A 13,799-nucleotide genomic window follows, 5' to 3' on the forward strand; every position below is an offset into this window, starting at 1 on the left:
TGAACCCCCCGTCGGCCGCGGGCGAGGACAAGGGGGCTGCGGGCAGCAGCAGCTGCTGCCGGGGAGCCGAGGGCGGCGGGGACACGCGGAGCGCGGCAGCCGCCGCCGCAGCCCTGGAGGAGCCGGGGGTGGGCAGCCAGAAGGACGAGTCCCTGGAAGACAAGCTGAGGAACTTAACCTTCCGGAAGCAGGTGTCCTACAGGTGGGCGAGGGGCGCGGGGCAGAGGAGGGACGGCGGCAGCCAGCAGGCGCCAGCCCTGCAAGTTTCTTGGGGAGTTGCCAGGTCCTGAGGCCCCCCGGGCCGAGCCCCCGCTGGCCGGCACTAAGTTGGGAGTTGGATCACTCCAGCGAGCAGGGCTGGGCCGAGAGCTGGCTCTCCTGCTTGCCAGCCTTGAGGGTTTGGGGAGGGGAGAGGCTCGCGCTCTGGCATCAAGCGGTCGATGGCGTGTAGGGAAGCTGTGCCCCAGGAGATGATCGGGTATAAAAGGTAGCACGACACAACGTAATGGGAATATCGTGGCATGCTGCGTCGCTCCTAAAGAAACGACACGGAAAGTCCATGCTTCCTGCCCTTGGGGCAGGGGGCTGGACCCAGTGATCTTGTGGGGTCCCTTCCAGCCCTGATGTCTATGAAATCTGTGATCCGTCTTGCTGGGGTCGGCCGATCGCAGCAGTCTTAACTGCCCAAGTGCAGGGGCGCTGGACCCGACGATTAGTACGTGCTCCTTCCAGCTCCTAACCTCTATGAAACTGCTGGCAAGGGAAACAGTGCCTACACAGCAGACATGTGGTGCATGTCTATTAGTACCTTTGCCTGAGAGACCTGCCGTCTTGGTGGCAGCCGCTTTATAGTTGTGGGGTTGTACGCGTGTGTCTGTGCACAGTGCTCAGACAACAGGCTGAACGAGTTAGTGTCAGTATGATGTTGCGATGCCAGGGATTAGGGTGAGGGCAGCACCGTAATTCTGTTGTCTGCAGCTCTCCCCCACCCTCCACCAATCTGATTATACTAAAAAAGAAACCATGATCTTGTTTACAATATTCCTCCAGATACATAGAGAGCATTAGGAGACATGGCACGGGGGTGGGGGGAACGTTTCTGCGTGCGCGTGTGTGTATGCATGCTGACTTGAGGATTATCCAGAGAGGGTCAAAAATGCTGCCTGGGGAGCGGAGTGATTCTCGAGCTTTGCTGTGTGAATAAAAAATAATTTCTGGGGCTTTGAAACAGCTCTGAAATAGACTGAAAAAACGTTTCTGATGGTATTACTGCTTCTGATCAGGGTTCCGCTGTGGAAAGTCTCATGAAGTGTAAGTACTCCTTTCTCAGCCCCCTCAACCCCCCAGTGAGTCATTATGTAAGCATTAGCAGTTGACAAGATATGTGGGTTGTTATACTGAATGCCCACACACAATTTGGGAGGAGTAAGACCAGAGGACAAGGGTGCTGAACCACCTGGGAGGTGTGGGTATCTGATACAACTGAGTGGTGGTGTTTCTTTCTTTCCTTGTGATATTTTTGTCATTTTTTCCTTTGTGTACATTTAGATCGGCAGTCAAAGAGATTAGGTTTGCTTTTTTTCCCTTCTTTTTCCTAAAAATGCATTTGTGACTTGCAAATTCAGGGATGAATGGGGTTCTTTCGCTTCCAGTCATCCTTTAGAATGTGTCCCAGGTTGGAAACTACTGCACACTGTTACTATTCAAGAGGTGTACATAGTAGTCTAGTTTTAGATGATTTTATGACCACATAACCCTCAAATCCAGTTAGTTACAGCATGAATTGCCACATAGATGAGCCATATTAAGTGTGTGGAATTTTTTTACATGTATAGCTGCTGCCTATTCTGACTTTGGAATGATATAGGACTTCTGTGTGTTCTGTCACTGCAAGAATTTTCACTACCAGTAAAAATGCTTAAATACTTTTGTACTTTCACCTTACAGTCATGTTAGGTTATTGAAACTGCTCTGTGTGCCTGCTTTCGTGTGTGTGAGTGAGCAAGCAAGTGCTAACACGTGCACAAAAGAGAGTAAGAAAGAAAGTGGTGGTTTAAAATGACATAATCAGGTACTGGTAGGGAAATGTTTCCTTTTCGTTGCTGAAGTTGAATTTTATATGATACTAGACTCTAAGAATGGATAGGGATATTTCTTCTGATTCATAAAAGCTGATTGCTTCGCTGATGACTTTAAAGCTCTGAATGATTCAGGCTAGGCTGACTTTAGTGACATGAAAAAGGAAATTCAGCGTTCACCTATTGAACATTTTTGTTTATATCGCATCTTTCTGTACTTCTGTATCTTTATTTTGACACTTTTATTGAGTGCATGTGTTATGGCAGTGTTTTTTGCCTGTTAGAGGTGAAGACTGGAAATTCTATAGGTGGGCTAACAACCCAGATACAAGCTTGATATGTCTTCTAATATGTGTTTGCTCTCAGTTTGGGACTCTTGGTTTTCAGTAGATTTTAAGTTTTTCTACCCAGTTTGTATAGTTTTATTTAAGTTTGTTATCTTACATTCGGTAAAAATGTTGCAATGTATTTATAATATGCTATTTTGTCTTGTATGTGTTGAACATAAAGGGCTTTTCATCCAGTCTTGCATTTCTGTATGTACATGAGGAGCTAATAATAAGATGTAGAAAGGAAAGAATGGCAAGACTCGTTTTCATTAGCATTAGTACTTGTAGGTATGCAGCTAAATCCCAAACCTTTAGGAATAGGAGGTCTCTTCAATAGTCTTTAAATAACTACTACTTGAGGTATACTATTCATCCTGCTTGACTTAGAGCTTGGAAAAGAAAACACATTCTCAGTACATCCCAGATTTTCCACATGCTTTCTCCTTTCAGAATTCATTTCCCACAAGGAATGTTCCTTTCTTTTGTTTACCCAGAGTATGAACAGTCTCAGTAGACATAAGAATGGAAGACTTTTTATAAAGCACTGCAAGTGAGCTCACTTTTTTTCCTCTTAAAATTACTACCTTTTTTTCTCAGCAAATTATGGTGCCACAATACATTTATACATGTAAATGACTGTATAATGTGCTGGAAACTCTATTTACATTGGCACTTGGACACCCTTATATGCTAGTACAATGGAAGTTATTTAGCGCACTGCACGAGCTTTCAGGTGGTTCATTTATGGTTCTCTTCATGTGGGTATTTGTATTGACATATACCCATACTTCTGTATTTATATGTACTTAAAAAAGAACATAGTGGGAACTTACTTAAAATAGTCTGAGCTCAGGTGGATATATTTAAAAACTACGCTGATGATAAGCAGTCAATTGGAACGTGAATGACAGAGAGGTCAGTGATAATGTCCAAATACAAGTGAGACTAAAGAAAATCTTCCCCATTCTTTATCATTTACAGCCCAGGCTGTAAATGAACTTGGTTTTTATTTATTTATCTATTTTAGTTTCAGCCCTTTACTCCACCTAGTTAGTTGCTAAGGAACAACTAATTTATTGAAGAGATCCAGTTTGAGTAATTACATAGTGGGTGCAACTGCTCCTGGGTGCACTATTTACACATGTGCCCAGGACTGCAGCAATTTGAGCCAGGGCAAAGCAGCTTCGAGCTGGCAGGGGGAATGGAGGGTCAGCCCTGGGCTCCGGGTGATGGCGTTGGGCAGCAGAGGGACTGGCAGGAACTGGGGGTCTGGCCTCTGGTTGGCTAGGCTGACCAGGTGCAATTTGCACCTGGTGGTCACCATCTACATATGCATTTAAGCACACTTAATGACTCCACCATATGATAGCATTGTCCCCAACAGTACTGTCCTACAGTGCAGTTAATTTACTGCACCCTAACACTGGCACATGTGTAGACAGTGATGCTTTACTGCAGAGCTAATTAGTCTACTTTGCAGTAAAGTGCACATGTAGATGTACCCAGTTACTGGGAAAATATGACTTGCTAGTGTCACCAGTTATGCCATGACCATCATAAATATAGGTTAAATGGAAATGTTTGCAGTTATATAGCTAGGGTATTGTCAAGAAGGAAGAGGTTTGTGAAATCTGTAATAAGTTTGTTCAGTAAACTCCAAAGATTTGAGCCAAATGTCCTGTCAGGCCACCATAATTAAGGCATGCCAGTTTCTATTGCCATGAAAAAAGCAATTGGGGCCACTATCATGTCCAGTCAGCTTTGGACATAAATGGCCAGGTTCTGTTTAAGCTGGGTCAGCCTTCAGTATGGGCTGAAGCAAAGTTTGCAGTCATGCTTCTGGAACTATGGCCAGATGTTTTTACTGCTCTGCTACTGTACATCTCATTTGCGTTATATACATAGCCAGTCATATTAGTCCCTATACGTAGTGTAAAACATTTAATTTCTTGCTTTAGAAAATACCACATAACAAACTTGCTCTGAATTTATTTGTTGCATCCAGTGCTCCAAAATTAACTGAGTGTATTATGTTGCCAACCGGCATATACCATGTTAAGTTTATACCGAGAGATTGTTTGTAGAGCTTATCATATTTGCACCAAAAGCTGTTTGCTCTGTTGGGACAGATGTTTACGTGCTGTTTTCTTCCTCGTAATGTGATATAATTATCTATACATGCACAGCAGGGGTATGTCACTTACCTGTGCTTGCACATGAGATAATGTTTTTAAGGGAAGCATGTTTTGTTTGTGTGCCTATTATTTAAATAGAACATACTGTAATTTGCAGATGGGTTCCTTACCTTTTTTACTTTGATTAGCCATCCTCAAGCTTGGATAAGTTCTAATAGATAGCAATGAAATGTAAGTGCTGGGTGGTGCTCTTAGACCTTAACTATCAACTACTATATTTCCTTCAGTCTCTTCAGCAACTCCGAATTCCTGGGTGTTGGATGGGTGTAGTGGGGCAAGTCTTGGGTATATAAAGGTGTAATTTTTTTGAAATTAGGGATATGTTGTCAACTCGAAGATTGAAAATGGTGTTATGAACTCAGTTTGGTCACCTACCTTTGGATATCTTATTCCATACATGAGGGCTTATTCTCAAACAGCCATTTGGGTGCTGATATTTTTACTGTCCAAATATAGTACTCGGTTTCTTAAACATTTTTGTCATTGGAGTTTACCATTTTGGACACTGGGCTCACAAAATGAAACTGATCCAGTGTATTAACTGATTTAATTAAAAATTCAGCTCCTCCATCGAGAAATGGGCAAAAGTGTAGTCAATGTGTTTGTCCTTTCCAGAGAGGAGAAGTTTTCCTGGAAGGAGCACTTCTCATTAAGATAAAGAAGACTTATTCCAACATTTATTTAGCTGTTTTTGCTATTTGGATGTTACCACACGTAGGTGCTGGGAAAGCTTTTCTTCTTAATTTCATTAGGATTTTGCCACTGCAAAATCTGAGGTTCTCTATGTACATCCCTTTAAAGAGTCATTTATCTATTTAACTTTGTGCAAAAATTTTGTTAATTTTATCATGATGAAGAACAATAGGGATGTTTCTACACTTAAAGAAAATAGTTAATGAAAACTCTTATACTATAATGTTCTCTTGTAGTGCTTGAAACCCACAATCTTGGCAGCTGTAAAAAGCTCAAAATGAAATAACACTCTGTTGGTTTTTGTTTCCACACTAAGAGACTATTAAGAACCTCTGACCCCCTGCCTCTCCCCCTGAAACATATTTAGTGACTCCACATGGGCTTCTAAAAGTTTTTTTTTCTTTATGATACTTGGTATTAGAAATATGTAATGGTCTTAGAAAAAATAGACAAAAACATTGTGTGTTAAAAAGAGCAATGATGATATTTAAAGAGTTGAAATTCGCTAAAGATTTGTTGCTAGGGAAAAAATTATCTAATTTAAGTCTCCATAAATTTAATTCTGTCTTCATCTAGACCCAGCAGACAGAACCTCTGTTTGATGGAGTAAGAGCCAGACATGATTCTTATCAGAATATGGTCTTTTCTCAGGGTTTTTCAAAGGTTTTTGGGGTAAAAGTGAGTCACTGATCTCTGCACTGCTAATATGCACCAGTGTGACCATTTGGCTCGTCATGCATTACATTTGATTAAGGTAGCCTCCTGTATAGGAAACAAGTTTGTTTCATTTTTACTAATGGAAGTGGATGGGGGTGGTGGTTCTCTCATTGAGTCCATCTACGGAGTTTAGTCCCAGTCAGAAAAACAACTCTAAAATGGCATTTGAGTTTCCATGCTTACTTGTTTCGCAGTGATTTCCAGATCAATTCTTAATGTAAAAATAAAGATTAATTAGGACGTGAAAAATTAGGATGTTAATAGCCCATCCTACAAATGGGAACTCATAGTCACGCTGGGTGTATGTTGCTGTTTTTTATCTCTTGCATCATCAGTGGTGGTCGGTGTTTTGTCATGGGAAAAAATAGCAAAAGTCATAATTATGGCTTGAAAGAAAGAAAGGAAAGGAAAAATTAGTGATAGCAAAAACCCTGGTCAAATAGAACTAGTCACTGATTGATGCATAGCCAGAACCCCAAAATGTTTTGAACAGAGTGGCATAAATTTTACATACGTAAGTCTAGGACTAAAGGTGACTTCATGGACCATAAAAGAATTGAAAAGAACAGAGAGTATTCCAGTATTTTTTTACTTATTTGGAGATACAGTAATGATCACAAAATGTACTTCACTTTTCAGGAAAGATTAAATAGCAGGGAAAATGCTGTGGTGATGTCTCATATTACTAAGACTTCATTACTTTTACAAAATATGACAGCACATTTACTACTGTACTATGAAATGTCATAAATAATTAAAAACTGAACTGCATTTGTCAAAATAAAAAACAAAGTCTTCTGTGATGGAAAATCTTTGATCTTCTGCTTGTGTTGTTTGCTTACTCTCAAATTTTCCTAGTCTTTAATGGCTGTCTTAGTTGGCAGTGTTGAATTAGAGTGGTTATCACGTATCAGAATGAGAGGGTAAAAAATCCAATTCATTCATTCTAATGCATGTCAAAAAGTAACTTCCAGGTACAGGTTCAGCCTCACAAGAGATGTTTAAAGCTTTCCTCATTGGAGTTTCACATCACACCGTTAAGCAGAACTGGTACCCCATGCTGTAATATAGATGTTGCAGTTTGTTTTCTTTTCCCACCTGTAGCATCACCTTCTCCCCCTGCTTTTTTAACAAATAATTTGGTTTCAAAACATACTTCCATAATACACAGCTTCTTGCTTCAGGGTGTACAGGAAAGCCTCCATGGAGCTCGTCTCTAAAGTATTTATAGTGTTTTAAGAAGTGATTGAGGGATCTATCTTCTGCATAGTACATGAAGAGAGAGTTAAGGCAGTTCAGAAACATAGCTAATACCATGGATAAATAGGTTGCCTTTGGAAGCAGGGACTCTAACCATCAAGCCCACCAAGTTTTTGTAGTGGGGAATGGGAGACACTGTGTAATTTTTCAAAGGTGGCCATTAATTTTGATGGCTTTCTTGAGATGCTCTGGGAATAATAATTTCCTTTTATAAATGTGATTTCTTTACTGCTTAAAGAAAAATGAAGCCAAAACATTTTCCCGAATGGGGTTTTAGTACAAGCCTAGATTGGATAATTTAGTGGGAGGCAGCATGTTCTAGTCGATAGAATTTAGGGCTGGGCTCAGGAGACCTATGTTCTATTCCCAGCTCTGTCACTTACTAGCTGTATATTTCACTCAACTTCCAATGAGGTCCATCAGTTTTAGGCCTCTCATTTAATACACTGAACTCTTGCATTTTTTGAATAATGCTGAGTGCTCACAGCGCCTCCTGACTTCAGTTGGGACTGTGGATACGTAATCCTGTGCATTGGGCACTGGATTTCACAAAATGGTGACCCCAAAATAGTGGCCACCTTTGAAAATTTAGACCACATGTCTGTCTTACTTTCCCCATATGGTTTATGGAGATGATGATAATTATTCATTTTTTTAAAACTTTTATATTTCTGATTGAGGTCACTACAAGTAGTCATGTAGTGAATAATTCCTTAAAGCAACTGACCATTTGCTTAGCTTTAAATGAATGCTTAATTCGGTTGAATGGGGATTTTTATTAAAGTGTATAAAAAGTGTTATTTAGTATAAGCACACAACTCTAGCCCAGGATTGCCCTGGGACTGTTCCAGGTGAAAACCATCAGGTAATTAAAGCTGAATCAGTGTCACACAGGGAAAGGACACCCACATCCTGTTTATTCCCCTGGAATTAATAATAAACGGTTCTCACCTGGGACTGTCACAGTGCTGACAGAATGACTTGCATGCAGCCCCATAAGGCCTTGCCAGCTTTTTATTTGGTTGAACTTGGCTCTTTGGCAGAGCTGCATGGGTAGCTGACACACACATGCAACACTACTTTCTGTGATCTTTCCAATTCACTAATTTGCTGGCTAATTTTACTGGAAATCTTGCATAGTCCAGGCATGAGATACTGACAATAAGTCAAAGGCTTTCCCAGATATTAAAAAAAAAAAAGGTGGGCAAGAGAGGCTTGTAGCTTTGTTGGCAGCCCCTTTTAGTTGCAGTGTTGATAAGAAGAACCTTGCCTTGGACTAAAGAAGGACATTGAGAACAACAACTCCTTTTTGAAGATGTTGTGTTATGAGGTTTTGTTCACTGTTTTAGCTGGAGAGAGATATTAGCTCAATTGCATTACTCAGCTGAATGCCCTAATGGGCTTTAGTCCTCTGCTGTGATGGTTTTGAGATGTTCGACCCATTGTCACCGTTGCAAAGAAATTGCCTAGAACACGAGTGGGGGTTTATAACCATGACAAAACAACAGTTGGTGAGAAAATGGTGCGCGCGTGTGTGTATGTGCATGCATATGCTCAGAGATTGTAGGAGTCTGACTACAGGTTTGTGCTGACGAGTTTACAGGGCTGCATTTGGGAGGGAATCTTCTGGAACATTTGTTATCCTTCTGCCTTGAATTGGTCCATCATTTTCATAAGCAACAACAGTTAATACTACCTTATTGCATTTCACTTTAAGTTCTCAAAATCCCATACGAAGAATTAAATTGTTGCACCTCTGTATGTAAGAATTTAGTCCCATTTCACAGATGGGGAAAAACTGAGATGCGGAAAGATAAGGCAACTTGCTGAAGATGACGCGTGAAATCCATGTGATGAAGCTTGGAATGGAACCTGGGGTGCCAATTCTTCATTGCTGCCTTGAACCATAAAACTTCTTAGCAAAAGTATTTAAAAAAAAATCAGGACAGTGACTTGTAGGTGGAGAGAGATGGAGGGCAGGCTGAGGTATGAACATTATCACTTGATTTCTTTATGGCTCCAAATTATTTGTGTGTTGAGCAAGTGTTGCATTTCATCTCGATAGAGTTGCATAGACTGGGGCTGCCACGGGTGTTGTATAGCATCCCAGATTCCTGAGAGATTCCAACTTACAAAGATAACTTGGTGTAAAGAAAAAGAACTATTAACTTGCTGCAAGGAATTCATAATTATTAAGCACAGCTCCTTTGTTTTCTTGACAAACTGTGTGGACAAAGAGGGCGTTTCTTTGGAACCGGGATGGAGCAACTGGTGCAGTGGGTTCTGTGTGCCAGTTCTGAGAAGGCATGTTACTTCTTTGAATTTTGAATTAGGAATGGGCTGGTGGAATTAGAAATGAGATACAGAACCTTTCACCTCCTGGCTTCCATAGGAAATTGGTATTGGCAGAGGCCATTTCCATCTATTGGCTACACAGTGGCTTAAATGACACAAGTTCATAAATCACACAAGACAGAGGTGAAAAAGAACCATTAGATCATCCAGCCTGTCTCCATAAAAAGGACCTCTCTGAGTTGGCAGTCTCAATATGATCTCCACTGCTTGGGTTTCCCACTGCCAGGAAAAATCACCTCTTTATTGATGTTACTTGTCACCCTTGTTGATGATTTTACATGAAAGATCCAGAACTGAATGGGAACAGAGATGGTTAGAGGCAAGGTAGGCTAACTTTCTTTATCCTCACTCATCCTGTAGAGGTGAGGATAAACACAGTATGGGATTCCAGGTAGAAAGGAGATCAATGAGGCATATTTCATTGGCACATGGTCCGCTTAAAAAACATTTTTGTAACTGCACACTAATAGATGTCCCTAGAACTTGGGTTGGGTTACACAGTGTGAATACCTTGCAAAGACAGTATTGTTGGAATGGGCCACATGACTAATTGTATTAGCTCTCATGTGGGGGACAGGGGCGTATTACCAGGTTCCTGGGAGACTTGAGTGGCAGGAGCTGGGACTAAAGACCTTTGGTTCGTGTCTGAGGGTATGATAGGCGAGTACCCTTATATCACCCCCTTCCACTGTTTGTAAGGACTGGCTAAGAGGTGCTTAAAATCACCCATCCCTTCCCTGCCAGAAGAACAGAGTGTAATGTGTGGGTCTGAAGCCTAATCTGGGAGGTGAGAGAAGACAGGGGAAGAAGTCAGGCTGAGACATGTTCAGACTGCACAGGAGGGAAAAGGGGAACACAGTGTATTTTTTTTTTTCCCCAAAAATCTTTTTGCCCATGGAAACCATCATGCTTTTTGTGAGAGATCCCTTTGCTCCCCATTCAAGTGCTTTTGTGGTTGCATTTCTTAAAATTGCAATGAAATAATATACGCTGACAGGCTGATTGAGTGCTTGCCAAACTGCATGACTCTGAAGGAAATTGGACCCATCGGGGTACATTTTTAAAGTTATGTATAGGGCAAGGGATGAATGAAGTGCACAAATCCAATCAGAGCTGATGAGATTTGGGCAGCTTTAGAATCCCACTCTGCACTGAAACTGCTCCTTTATGTGGTTTAATGTGCAGGAGGGCCTGTTGATAACAGTCTCAAAGGTGCCATGTGGACTCTGGGGGCTGGAAAAGAGGGAGGTGGTGAAAGAGCTTTCAAGACTATTAGCATAAAAAGATGAGGAGAGAATACCTCCCGTCATAAAATTGTATCACCACATTATTTTGTTAGCCTGCTAATGAGTTTTCTCTGGGGGTGAGAACGGGGCAGTTCTTATGCTTTTATGTAATTACAGAATGATCCTGTGAGCCCATCTGTGCAAAACTTTTTGTTGCGAATACTCAGAGGATTTTATGACAGTCAATCTTGTAAGCTGTATGAGCGCATCTCCCATTGAAGTCTGAGGGGTCGTACGCAGGGAGCCAGCAAGGCAAATCTCACATCTTTTGCAAGTTTCAGGCTGCCTGGTGATTTTGAGATGACACCCTGCATGAGGCATGGATTCCCCAGGAAACTGGAAGAAATGCCACAGTTTCATTATGAATTTTGAGATTTGCTGGAATCTGAAACAGTCTGAAAAATCAAGAGTTACAAGCCCATGGAGACTGGAAGCAAAGCAAAAGTACCATTTGATGTGATTAGCTTGAGGGATCTTTCCCATAGTACCTACGTGATGCCAGCAGCTTAAGCTCACAGGATCTCACAGGTGTTGGAAGTCACTCCAAGGCTGTAATCTGATTTAAAAATTGCATGGAAAAAAAGAATCCGAAGCTATGCTCAAGCACCCTCTTTTCTTGGTAGCAGCTGGTCTTCTGTCCTCTTAGAGGTACTTTAGCAACACTTTCTTTTACATTTTGCATCTGTAGATAGCCAGTAGGTTCAGCTGTCACTTCTTTTTCCAGGCCAGTATATTTCACTGTGGATTGAATTGTTTTGTGTTTCATTTATTTTGTTACAATAGAATATCTGTTTTCTTAGCATTGTTTAATTTCTTTTTCTCCATCTCTATTTTCTCCAGCTTCTCCGTGTCACACTTTCTTCATCGTACTCCCTGTTTTGTCTTTCTGGTTTGTGGCTTTACACTTTCTTTTTCAATGCTTATCAACTCATTTTATGCCCTGCTGCTATGCATACAGTACTGTACAACTGGAGTTGCACGGCTGTGGATTGTGGTGCAGTGGATGAAGGACCTGTTTATATACAGATACTGCACCTCAGATTCTGTAAGGCTTCATATAAATTTTTCAAGCAGCAGGAGATCAGCCTCCCACAGCCTGCATGTGCCTGACAATTCAGTGCTACCTTGATAGGTAGCTCTTGGGAAGCTCTTGTTTGGACGTCTGGATTTTTTTCCTCTCCAAATCTATCAACTATCTTAAAGTGGCTTGCCCTTTACTAGTGGCATCATATAAAGCTTTGCTTTCCTTACAAAGCAATTAACTGTTCATAACTCCCTCCTTCTCTTGGTTAAGCAAAGTTGTAAATATATTATTGTAATATATTTGAACACTGCTCTTTGTCCATGCTCTAGAAACACTTTTCCCAGATCAAGCTTCTGGCTTTTCTGATCACCCACCTTTTACATTTTCTTTCCTCACCTTCAGCTCATTGGTGAAGAAATTGCCATGCGGGAAGAAACAACCCTTAACGATAATTTTTACAATGTTCCTGCTTCTCTGCTGGGCAGCATGATCTATTACATAGAAGCTGTACCACCTTGTTGAAATTAGATATTTCCTTTGCTATTCTGATCAATGACCATTTGAAGAACTTCAGTGTTCTTATTTAAACCTCTTTTGTTAGTGTTTCTTACATGCAGGTAGGATAAACATTTGTCTGGGGAGAGCTGGAGATGATCCTGCCTACAGCGGGGGGTTGGATTGGATGATCTCTTGAAATCTGTTCATTTTCTATCTTTCTTTGAAAGACAAAAGAGGCCTTCAGGAGAAACTGGTTTTTTCCTAGAGTAGACTGAGGTGTCCAATCTCTCTTTCTTGTCCTCCAATTTTACTTCTTAGGTTGATGAAAACTTTCAGACATTGTTTCCTTTCTTCTGGGCACATGCAAACATTTTCCTTTACTCTTCTACTTGAAAACTACTTGGAACACTCCAGTAGGTATGCGGTAGAGGACAGCGTACAGCTCCTTCCAAAACTTTCATTTGGCTGCTGCAACTGCTTCAGCTCCTTTAAACTCTCATTTTTATTTCTCTTTGACTGAAGCTTTTAATGCCAGCCTTAGCGTCTTCTCCACTTAAGGATATTATACACCCTCCATAAACTCCTAGGGACTTAGTTGTAGTTCCGTATTCAGTTTATTTAGTTTTCTGTAGCGTGTACTATTGTTTTAATTATTTTCCTTTCAGTGGCACAAAAGCAGGTTATTCAAATGTGAAGGAAGAATAGGAGGTGGTGCAAGAGACCTGCTTGGCTAAACCAAGAATGTTTCATTGACTTGAAATTTAAAAAGGAATCTTACTAAAAGTGGAGATGTGGCAATATTACTATGAAGGAGTAAGGGAGCATAGTAATGGTTTGTAAGCATGAAAATCAGAAAGGTCAAGGCACACATTTGAGATACAGGTAATAAAAATGTTTATATAATTGCATTAGAAATAACAGGAAGAAGAGGGAAGTGTAAAAGGGATAGTGGAAAGGACATTTAATAATAGATGATATAGAGGAAGGTAATGTGTTTAATGCCTTTTTTACTCCAGTCTTAACAAGAAAAGGTTAACTATCAGATGACTAGTACAATTATCATCAAGGAAATGAGGGTAGGAACTCAGCCTAAAGTAGGAAAAAAAACATGCTAGAGGTTAGCTAGATAAGCTAGATGTTTGCAAATCAGCAGGGTCTGATGAGATTCATTGTGGAGAACTCAAGGAGTTGGATGAAGTAAGTAACCACAGAGCCACTGGCCATCATCTCTGATAACAGAGGTCAGGTGAGGTTGCAGATGACAGGAAGAGGACAAATAAAAATATTTAAACATCTTTAAAAAGGAGAAAAAAAAGTGGGGGGAAGGGGGAGGCAAGGAATTAGAGATCAGTACATTTAATTTT

The sequence above is a fragment of the Gavialis gangeticus genome, unplaced genomic scaffold (assembly GCF_001723915.1).
Source record: "Gavialis gangeticus isolate Ggan-Ray unplaced genomic scaffold, GavGan_comp1, whole genome shotgun sequence".
In the NCBI taxonomy this organism is placed as follows: domain Eukaryota; kingdom Metazoa; phylum Chordata; order Crocodylia; family Gavialidae; genus Gavialis; species Gavialis gangeticus.